The following is a 12,654-nucleotide window of genomic DNA, read 5'->3' on the forward strand; positions in this document are numbered from 1 at the left end:
GAGATAAAATTCGTAAAGGATTTAGAAAAGTTTACAGTGTTTGTTTCGATAATATTAGTGAACTGATTAAAGTGGCGCACTTTCATACAGATCTACCTCTACCAAAACCTAAAAATCGTCTAAAATTGATTGATCAACTTTCCATGCTACCAAATGTCATTTTTTTATGGAAAAATAGTAAACGTGTTCAAAAATCTATTTTTTTTCCTGTTTTATTTCCAAGATGACGTAGGTATTCAACCCAATCTCAATCAAGGTTCAAGATCAATGTGAAATTCTACCCTCTTGAAGCCAAAAAAAAACTAGCCTTTAAAGAAAAAAAAAACTGCTTGCTCGTTAGAAAATATGGATTATTGTTGCTCGACATTTCATTTCTCTAAACCTCTCGAAACCAAAATTTTAACATAGCATTGAATAATACCATTTTTTGTTAGAGTTAAGGACTTTACATCTTAAAGCTGCTTGGCGATCATCATATTGAAGGATTGAAAGTTTTTTTTTAATTTTTTTTTTTTTTTTCAAAAAACTGTCTTCATTAAACTCGTTTGATTACAGTGGTTTGAAGAAAGCAAAATGGAAGGTATTTTGTTCAAAGATTTTATAATATCCAATTAGAGTAGAGTAGGGCAAAAGTTCAAACTTAGTGGTATAATCATTTTTTGTTCATAAGAACGATAGCAGTTGTAAATAAATAAATACCCACAGTGAACCATCATCTTATTTTTTTATAATTTTGCTGAGCAAATTTGCATTAACATATTTACCCATTTTTAGTTATAACAATTTCAAAATTGATTGTCTTAAACGATCTTTTGCCCCACCGATGGAGCAAGAGTTAGAATCTAGTGTAAAGCAAAAGGCCGCTGGCCACACAATCAGGCAAATTTTGCTAAACTTAAAGATAATATGTGGATTTGGAGTAATTTGTAAATTTCTCCCCGAGTTTATATGTGGGTTGAACTTTTGCCCCGCTGATTCGAACTTTTGCCACACTATGGCCCAAAAATTGATTCCAAGCATTTATGTAGTAACTAATATACCTCAGAGCATCCTGATGATAGGCCTAAAAACGCCCTTACAAAAATAATCGAAGAAGATTTTATCCTTATTTGTTTCCATGCAAAGAAAGTTTGACCAAAAATTACAATTTTTACGTTAAAATACAACAAATAACTATATTTTTTTTCCAAATCTCGAACCTTTGGCCCACATTACTCTATTGTTCAACTTTAGGCTACTAAAAATCGAAAAAGAAATCCGGTTTCAAAATTAATATGTAAGACTGAAAAATACATATTTACTGAAAAATACAAAAGCTCATTCTTGAAAAACAATCAATTTTCATAAGGGAGACTGACATAGATGTAAGTGAATGTCTAACAAACGGCTGTGTCGTTGGACTTGGTAAAATAAGGAATCTGAGCCAAGAGAAATTAAAAAAGTATTTTGTGATTTTACATGCACAAAATTCTAATGTTAGTGTAACTTACAGAAAACCGTTTGCAGTTAGTCTTTCTAGATTTGTTCAAACTTGCAATAAAAAAATATACATAAAACAAAGCAGTACATCGTCGATATTTCGTCATCAATCTAGAGGCAAGTTTTATCTAAGTAACGCAACGTCTTCTAATTACAGAAATTTTACATGAATTCAGATATATTTAAAACAATAAAACAACTCTGAACAGGACTGATGTTGGGACGGACCTGGTGTAGTGGTTAAAACACACGCCGAGGACCTGGGATCGCATCCCATCCCCGAGATAATCAATTATGACGTCTACTTACCAGCAGCTAATATCTGTTCCTAACGACTCAGATACAAATTTATCGAATAGCTCCTGAATTTGAATACAAAATAATTCAAACTTCGTGAAAATATAAACTTGGCTTGATGCATCAATTTTTATTTTTGAGACATGTTTGTTTTAATTTACCATAACTCTCATACACAAATATTTCCCAGTAACAACAATTCGTTCAAGATAATGGATCACAAAATATCGCAGTTTGTTTTAAAATTTGAAGAGACTTTAGTTTTCTAATTGACAATAGAACTACAAATGGATCGAACCAGGTCTGCCAATTTTAAAACGTTCTTCAATGAATTTCAAATCGGGAAAGGGCGGAAAGGAAACAGCATGGCAGTATGTGACATTTTACAAGTACATATTGCTATTACCTGTCAAACAATGACCATCCAGAAATGTATATTCAATCAACATGTATTAAACGTGTTTAGTATCATAAGGGTATTTTCGATACTGAACACTAGTTTCAACTATATAGTCATTACTTTTCCATTTTTTTTTCGGGGGGCCAACCCCATGATTCAGGGGGGCCAGGCCCCCCCTGGCCCCTCCCTATTTACGCCAATGATCATTATTATCATACGTCATAAGTGTGTTCAGAATAATAGTAATGAAAGCCGATTTTCATACAAAATACTCAACTTTGGCATGTTGTTACTTTGTTTCCCTATGAGCAATCGGCTTTAAATGTAGAAAAATTCAAAAACTCAAAATACAGCAGATATATAAATAATGAAAACTACTATTATTTTGAACGATTTTACCTGGTGCTTAACTTTTTAACCGGTAGTGTGAAAATTAACAAATTATGTGATATTGAAATTGACTATATTTGTAGTTTACAGCCAAAATTTCATGCCGATTGCTTTTATGGAAAGAAAGTAACAGAATGCCAAAGTTGAGCATTTTGTATGGAAATCGGCTTACACTACTATTATTCTGAACACAACTGTACATCTCCATCAAGAATTGCTTCAGCACCAACAAATCTGAACAAACATGCAACCATATACATTTGGGTAGAGTACATGATATGACAAGCTTATCCTAGTTGTCCACCTTTAAAATAGTGAAACTCTGCTTTACTGCACTGCGGACGATTTCAATAAAGTCATCGTCTGCAAAATCAAGGAGTATATGCGATAAAACGCAATATTGAACAGTTAATTCTGAAACTCATCTCCTTCCATTCCATGTAATTTTCCAAAAAAAAAGGCTCCTCGTCTACAATTTTTACACTTCATTGTATTTGCCAGCCTATCAGCTTTATGTTTTATTTTTAAGCCTTTGATATTACCTGCAGCAGCTAGAATTTCGTTACTGAGTCGATCGTGACCTAGAAATCAATATACAGATTGACGATGAATTCCGAAAAAAATAAAACGAAGATTGTTGCAGGTATATAGAGTGGAATTCCTGGTGATGCTGATCTAAAGTAGTAAATACTTATTGAGGATTTGTTTGAAGATGTTAAAGACTTTGTTAATTTTCGAACACTTGTGACATATGACAATCATGTTTCCCGTGTAGTTATAATCCTGTTGTGGCTAGAGTATTGAAAAGGATAACTAGACGTAAACATCAATAGTAGTAGGTAGTAAGTAGTAGAAACACATTTTTTAAGCAAAATAAATACGGCAGACTTTGGTGGGCTGGTCACTTAGTGTGAAAGCCGAAAAATAAGCTGTAAATTACTTATATTCAGCATTGAATGTTTCATGCTTATCGAACGTAATATTAATTGTATATAAGAATTTATTGCTTAGATTTCATTCTATTGAACTAAGCTAACTGGATTAAGTCATGTAAAGACATACTTAAGCCACTCTGGTATGTTAAGTCAGTTTTAAATATTTTTAATTATAACAATGGTAACAGTTATATGCTAGTTGAGAACAGTTTGGCCAACTTTTTGAGCGTTTTTGTAGGTTTTTTCAGTTCTAATGCAAAATTTTATTAAGGATTATATTGAATTTTTAAGTCAAAAACTTCAAATCAAGATTTCTCGAGAACCCTCCTAGGGATTTTTTTAAAAATTGGCCCATAGATGCAGAATGACCTCAGAAATCGAGCCCTGTGCTCAGAATTGATGGACAATTTTTTTGCATAATAATGGTCTGTCGGGGCACCGTGCAACAATTACTACCAGAATGAAGTCCGAAAACTATGTTGAGCTTCTGGACAGTGTTTTGATCCCATTTACGGAGGATGTGATGGAAAACGAATTTGTTTTTCAACAAGATAACGCTGCGATCCATGTCAGCAAGGCCTCCAAACAATGGTTTTTGGAGCGGGACATCCCAGTTATGGATTGGCCAGCGCGGAGTCCGGACCTAAACCCAATCGAAAATCTTTGGGGAATCCTCGCAAGACGGGTTTACAGTGGAGGACGGCAGTTCGGATCAGTTCGAGAGCTGGAAGCAGCTGTTAGAGAGGAGTGGCGTAAAATTCATTTGACAATGCTGCAGAACCTCGTCGATTCAATGCCGAAACGAATTTATGAAACAATTCTGAAAAATGGTAAACAAACCAAGTACTAAAGTTGTTGTGTTCTTGTGATATGATTTTTTATGATCTGAAAATAAAGGTGCGCTTATAAGAATTTCCATACTCAAATCCCGTTTTTTCCTCTTCATTCCAAACTGTTTGAAAGAAAAGTCTTAGTAGTTGGTAGAAATATCATATTATCCGAATACCTAAAAGCAGAGATGATTTATTGAAGTATTGGACTTTCATACTATATGTGCCGGTGAAAAATGGTCATGCGCTTATAGGAATTTCGGGCACTGTATTCCTAGTGGTAAAATGCAAAACTGATATGCGTCTTCATTTTTTTTTTTGCGTATTTTCTTCAAAATAGCACGCCCGAAGTGTCAAACTATGATAAATGCTGCTTAGTTACCATAAAAAGCGAAAAAAAGCTGAATCATCTTCAATCCGCATTTATTTAGGCAATTTTACATCCACAAATGCCGAATTATAACCGTGTGCCCTTATTTATGTATTTATGATAACAAAACAGCATTTGTCGATGGCAATCCATCAATCATGGTTCCGCCATATTAATTTCACTCCGGTTGCGACAATTTCACTTTTTTAAATCATACTATCTCCATGAATTCGCTCATAAGACGCTATGGTGTGATGATTTAACTGATTGAATATAATTTAGAGTACATTTACTGCCCAATCAAACCAAGAATTGTTGAATTTTTACCTGGCGGTTTATTTTAGCAAATACTAAATACCTAGAAAATGCCACTTTCACAGGGGGCACAGGCAAATTCACTTCTTTCTCATCTCATTTCACAATAAATCTCACTCGGCGCTAAAGATTCGAGCATTATATCCAAAAAAATCACTTCAAATAAAAAGCACTGAGAAATAAATTATCACAGACGTATTTTCAATTTTATTTTGTTTTGTTTACGTTGGAATAAATTCGGCAAGATCGACGTTATGATAAAATCATTCTCAAGATGAACCGACATTCATCGAGAAAAGATGGCTTCAAAATAGCTACCATAAATGCTATTTTGCTTTATTCGTGTGACATAATTAAACTCTTCATAGCCTCTTTCAGAGTTAAATCGAACTATCAATCGATAATATTATTCGCCTTTTAATTCAGGCGCGCTCAAAAATTGACATGTTTCGATGACATGTGATCTGTTTTCGATTAACTTGGAGCCAACATCGAAAGCGGAGTAGTTCTTCTAGCGATTGCTATGATAATTATTTCAAGTAATTCTTGTTAAAGAATTCAAAGCTCTCACTTATGAAACTTATGATCCCATTTTCGAAATGTTTAAGCGTGCAATGAAACCATAAATTGGCTGGTTCATAAGTCTTGATTTATGGAGAACCTAAGTATTTTTGTCTCAGTGTAGATCAAAGTAATCCAGGCAACTATGTTCTAAAGCAAAAAAGCAGTGTTGCTTAAAAATTATTTGAATGATCATCTCAGCATGGTTTAGACTTTGTTATCATTGATAACAAATTATCCTTACGTCCAATCAAAATGTGGTCTTCGGCAAAGTTGTAGCTGGGAAGAATTCACATGAGAAGAGTATGCTCACTTTTCCATATATTGTTATTACGAATAGTTAGAGGACTGAACACAAAAAGTTTGCCTTTTCCAAAGTAATTTCCATATAAACTTCAAATGGCGTGTGCACAACCAAATTTCTTCCAAATCACTGCAAACTTTGGGAGAACTATTGTTATCATAATTGACATCGTTTAAGCATAGAGAGCAGAAACTTCGAAATTAGCATCAGTCTAAGCAGAATTCTGAGATTGACTTTGGAAATGTGACGGAACTTCGATTGATGACAGCTGTGAAACATAATTTTGATCTAATTTAGCGTTACTTACACTCTCGTGTAAAAGGCTGAGGTCATTTTTTGAAAGATAGCAATTGAGACCAACCAATGTTTCCTGTTTTTTGTTTTGATTTTTGTTTCTTCTTTCTTGTATTTCGTCCCAATTGGGACGGAGCCTGCTTTTCAGTTTCTGTACTGTCATAATTTGTATACCATCCCTTATACCAAAAGGGGTATTTGTAACGTGAAGTACTAACAGGATAAAAAAATGTTACCGATAAACTTTGCATCTCACTTCCGGTGTGATATCATTGTAAGATATTTCGGAATCTAAGTGAGATGAAATTTCCAGAAACAAATTATGCGGGACTTTCTGAGTGATTCCATTAACCTTCGGGCTGTCGCGCTGTTGTACTTTGTACAACAATTGTGATTTATATGCTATCATCTTGCAACAAAGATATCTATCGACACCAAACCAAAATGTATTCCTCAAGAATCTTCTTGAGAACAATACTCGACGGTTTTTATTTACAGTATGACCCTTGATAATGCGGTAAAATCAGCAAATATACATGAAAGTCGCATAATATTGAACGCACTAAATAAGGTTCGAGTAAACCATCGGTTTATCTCAAAATCCAGATAATATAGAAACTAAGGGTCTTTAGTAAAGTTGTTCTGGAGGTGAAGCTTTATCTGATGGTACCGCATTTAATTCGGAATTTGACCGCTAGGTGGCACTAGTGGGCATCGAAGTTTTACTTTTGTTTTGCAAATATTTCAGGATCCTGATCATTTAAAAGGATGGCGTCTTCGGCAAAGTTGTTTAGTAAGTTAAGGACTATCATTGATCGAGCTACACACTAAAAAAATATCATTTTTCAAGTTGACATAAACGTTGAAGTTGCCGTAATTATTCGTGCCGTAAATCAAAATGTAATTGATTTGTAAATCATCGATGACGAAAACCAGTAATTTTAAAATTTCTCTGAGAAATGACTTTCAACATTCCGTCATCTGACCTGGTTTTAAGTTATAAGTAACTGAAAATTACACGAATGGTAACTCAATTGAAGAGAGTCACGTTGGAGAAACGTCAAACGCCATCGAAAGAAAGCTAGAAGTGTTGTTTTCGAATAATAATTGTTTGGTATTTCAACGTTCCTTCACATCTTCAGCTGCTGAGATAATCTGAAGAACACGGGGAGTTTTTAGAGTGATTCGCCATCTTTGGAAGCGTGTAGCTATGTGCAGTGCAATCGTTCACCCCATCGCATCCGATCCATAGTGCGTTGCGATGTAGAACGGGAAAGTGGTCTGATGTATGTTGCATGAAATTTGAATTGTGTTGTAGTTTAAACATGTGAATAATAAATATTTATGTCAAATACATGTACTATGATGTTATTTATTCTTATAGCTGCTAAAGAGAATAAGAAAGGAATGTGAGAAGTATTGCTTCCAATGGTTGAGGTTATGTTTATACATAGTTACGTCATATTTCAAAATTACAACATGCGGATTGTTTACTAGTAAAATTACAATTCTGGCTTATAAGACCTGACGCAGAAATAGCAGAAGACGTAATTTTGTGTCATTTTGCTCGCTTTAATATGTCGGGCTTTTGTGACGCAAAATTACATGATTTTTTCCAAGTGTGTAGTTGATTCAAAATTTTGCCACAAGGTGGCGCTAGTGTGCATGAAACTTTTGTTTGCAGATATCTCCGGAGCCTGACGACTTAGAGAGATAGTGTTTATGACAAAGTAGTCCTGTAGCTCAAGGACTATCATTATTTGAGGCAAGAAATATGATATTTTGCCACCAGGCGGCGCTAGTGAGCATAAAATTTTTGTTTTGCGGATACTGCAGGATCTTGACTTTTCAGACTGGCACCTTCAGCAAAGTTGTTCAGAAGCTCAGGAACTATCATTATTTTACAAAATCTCAAACTTTAAGCATTAAACAAAGAAATAATTTGAACTACTGAACAACTCTGCCGAAGACGGCATCTTTCCAAGTGACCAAGGTCCTGAGATATTTGTGAAACAAATGTTTCATGCTCACTAGCGCCGCCTGGTGGCAAAATTTTGAATCAACTAGCTCTAACAATGATAGTCCATAAGTTACCGAGCAACTTTGCCGAAGACGCCATCTTTCTAAGTGGTCAGGATCCTGAGATCTGCGATATAAAAATTTCATGCTCACTAGCGCCGCCTAGTGGCAAAATCCCGAATTTCTTGGCTAAAATAATGGTAGCCCTTGAGCTACTGAGCAACTTTGCCGAAGACGTCATCTTCCTAAGTGGTCAGACTCCTGGCAAAACCAAGGGTGTTGTACAAAGTACAACGCGCGACTACTCGCGTTACAAAAATTCGCGCGACGACCGAAAGGTTAAGAAATTCTTTTTAGTATCACTGGAGAATGCCGGAGTTCCTATGAATTTCTTTGACAATCCATGTAGGAATTCCTTGAAAATTTTCTGAGTGAATAGTGAGAGGAATTTCTGAAAGCAGCTCTGGAATAATTTCTGGACGAATCCCTGGTGAAAACCGGAAGAAATTCAGGTGGCTGTCCGTTAACCAAGTGATTATTTTTTTTTTTCGATGATCAGACTCCACTCCACCTCCCCCTCCTAATCTTTTGTCCATACAAACATTTTAAAATGTGTTTGGAACGTGGTCATTGGCCTAACACAACCTCCCACCCCTCATAAATGACCACGTGGTTTATGGACGACCCCCTGGGAGGATTATCGGAAGAAATAGCTGGGAAAATTTCTCCTTCTCTATTTCCTGTAAACTTCTGAAGTACAACTTAGGAATTTCTAAAAGTATCTTTGGGGGAATTACTACAATACTTCTTTTGAGAAAGTATGAAGAAATATCTGGGGGAATATCTTAAAGAATCCTTTGGAAACTATTTAATTAATCTTGAAGGGATCTGCATGAATCTTATGAACACTTCCACAGTTATTAGTTGCATGTGTAATTCTCGCAGCAAACGAAGATATTCTTTGTTCTGAGAAATTTACGACCAATATGGTCTTGATGAATGGCTGCGCGTTTATCACTATGGCTAGATGAGTTCCTAAAAATCAATCTCAAATGGATCAATACCTAAGCATACAAAATTGCTTTGCCTACAAAAGATTATTTGATACCATGTAGCATTTTTTTAAAATATTGGTTTGATGTAAGTACGTCCAGCTGGCGAACTGGCCTCATTTGAATTCACCCGAACACTTGGTATCCATTTAAACTAATTCCCATCTGACAATCAACCGACAGCGGTCGCGAATCCCAGCATCAGCGATATCTGTTTTTCATCTTGCTTCCTTACCCCAGTTTTCCATTTACCTTCGTAAGATTTAACTCCAAACATAAAAAAATCCAATGCCAAAGTCGTCTCGCTTCAGTTATCAAAGGAAATTACACCGCAAATCAAATCAAATTGGGCGTGAAGTTGTGAAAAGTGAGGTTAGCATTTCACCCTCACCGCTTCGTCCCACTCAGATCACGGTAAGAAAGGCATAAAACACTTTGGAACAATAAAAAAAAAAACAACAGACAAACGTCACAAAGCCATTAAGAAGCATTTTTTTATTCTTTGGCTATCAATATACTGCTGGGCGAAAAGGGCAGACGAGAAGAGGGTACAAAACAACGGAACCGCATCAAGATTGATCCCATGGAGCCTTTGACGGGTAGGTATACTGTTACCAACTGCTGAGAGGCTTCGGCACGGGGTGGACAAAATCCCAGTGAGCTTACAACCACAGACTACCGGGTCGTTTGTATTCAATGGGATGGCAGCGGGGATAAAGGCCTGCTGCAAACCCTTTATCTCAAAGGATTACCTTAAATATACCCGGTGGATGGTGCCGCCTATTAGGACGATGCTGGTGGTGCCGATGAAAATGAGATTTACAATTGAGTTATGCGTGGACAGGGATTGCACTTAAGCTGCGACAAGCTTTGATCTTGGTTGGATAATTTGACAACGGGGATTTTTGAGAAATCGATGGTCCTCGATTACAGAACTAAACCAGAGAACTAAAACATTACGTTATACTGAATGTCTTGTTGTTATCACTGACATTCCATGTTCTCAAGTTCATAGATGTCGAATGTCGAATTTACTATTTACAAATATGTTTATCGCAACAAGCTCAGAGATACTCTATGTTCTGGAATGTGGAGAAAATTATTATTCCGAGAAGATCTTTCACCAGACCCGTCACGAGTTTTATTTAGTTATGCTCTCTAACGTTACAACAATTTTTGACATCCATAGCTTGGAAAATCTCTAAACGAATACCACGCTTGTTGAGAACCTACCAAAATTTGTTGATATGGGCTCGGTGGTGTTGATGTCGGTAAAAGCTTTGAAAATGCCGATATTCATTCTAAGCCAGTCATTATGCCAAACGGGGTACAATCTACCATTCTTACATCAGCTTGTATTGGAATTTCGAGAAACTTGCTGCTGGTGCGAACTGCTATAATTTCAGAACGATGTAAACAGTCGTCACCCCTATTGTTCCAATGTTTCAATGGTTTTATTATAAGATTTGTATTTTTTAGTCCCAAGTTATACTATGTCTTTCAACATTCGAAATTTTTTCAAACCGGTATTGCCCAATTGATTCTCAAATCCAAATTACTCCTTCAAATCTCAAACCAATATCACTGTATCGAATTTCTAATTGATAGTAAAACCTCGATCTTGATGCTTTTGATTTTCAATCGATCCTCAAATCGATGCTGCGTAGATTCTCAAATCGTATGAGTCATACCTCGATTTTTATTAACGTTACGTTATATCGAAGCAAAACTTTTTTTCTATATTTCGTTTAATATGTATTGTTTGTGTCGATTTGGAGACATCGGGTCTTAAATTGATATTATTGACCTAACAGGCATTTTCAGTCTTTCTTACATATATTTTTTTTTTTCAATATTTTCCATGTTTAATATTTTTATATTTTTGTTTTTCTTTAATTTTTTTAATTTTACGTCTTACGCAGTAATCCTTAAAGAAATGTATTCAAGAAACATCTTTGGAGGAATCCTTGAACACTCTTCAAAAAGTTAATGTTGAGCAGTTTCGGAAACATATAAAAATGACGTTTCTCGTTTTTCGGGATTTTTAGACCCCCTCCCCCCCCCTGTCACGCTTTCTTCAATTCCTAATACATGCACTGCCACACTTTCGTAGACCTCCCTCCCCTAAATAATGGACGTCATGTTTGGATGACCCCCCATGAACATTTCTACCAGGCAATTACATTTGCGTGAATATGAGGGGGTACGAGGGTCTGTTAAGAGCTTTCTCAAGAAATTTCTGATGGAATCAATGGAGGATTTCGTTCCACATAGAACCCTTGAAGAAACCTAAGTAGTATATAGAATGCTTCTTGCAAAAATATTTGAAGAAAGTTGAGCAGAAATTCATAATGAAATTGCAGTAGAAATTCTATGAAAAATGTTCTTCAGGTTTTTGGAAGATTTTTTGGAATAATTTGTAGAGCATTCGAAGGATCATAACTGGATTGTTCTTCAAAAGGTCCGCTGGAAGAATTCATTTAAAAATTGCTGAAATGATTTATGAATCTGATCAAAGGCGTAGTTGAATTCATTGATATGTTGAAAAAAAAAAACAATTGAAGGAATTCAAAATCGGTGAACTTCAAATTCCTAGAATCCGGAATTCCTTGAAAACAGTTCTTGGACATACATTGAAACTTCCATGAGTCGATGTTACATGACTCGATTTCGACTCATGGAACCACACTAAAAACAAAATTTCATGGTTACTACGATGGTCCCCTCGAACAGTTTTCAAAAACATTTCTGTTCCATTACTCGATATTTCCATGCGTCGATGGTCCCTTCAGATATCGACTCATGGAGGTTTGACTGTATCCTGAAAAAAAAAAACCTGTAAGAATATTTGAACCATTTATTTCTTGGTGGAACTCAATGAGAAATTTCTGATGAAATTCCTCAAGGAATTCTTAGGACGAAAAACCGTTAAGTCAATACTGATCCAATGTTCTTAGAAACTCTTGAAAGGAATCTCTGAAATCGCTTAAAAAAACATCTGGTGGAATCCTTGGCATCATTTCTGAAAAAGTTTAAATCAATAATTATTAGAGTCTTCATAGGAAATGTGAGTAGCAGGCTTGGTTCCAGTGAGGGCGTAAATGCAACACAAATAATGAAGAATGATGTTTACAAATGTACAGCAATGACAAAATGTTGGTGTTAACATTGAGCTCATAGCTCACTCGATATCGATTTATTGTTGTATTATGTGATATTAAACGATTTCATTGCTTTGATTTAGTTTTGTTTGGTGTTTGAAAGTTAACGAATGTTCATTATTGATCATAAATCATGTTTTTTTTTTTATCGAAGTAAAAAATAATTTATATCGATTTACGTTATAACGAGGAATGACTGTAGTACATCGATTCTAAAATCAGTGCTCTTTAATGCGACTAATGCGAC

The sequence above is a fragment of the Aedes aegypti genome, chromosome 3, assembly GCF_002204515.2.
Source record: "Aedes aegypti strain LVP_AGWG chromosome 3, AaegL5.0 Primary Assembly, whole genome shotgun sequence".
Classification (NCBI taxonomy): domain Eukaryota; kingdom Metazoa; phylum Arthropoda; class Insecta; order Diptera; family Culicidae; genus Aedes; species Aedes aegypti.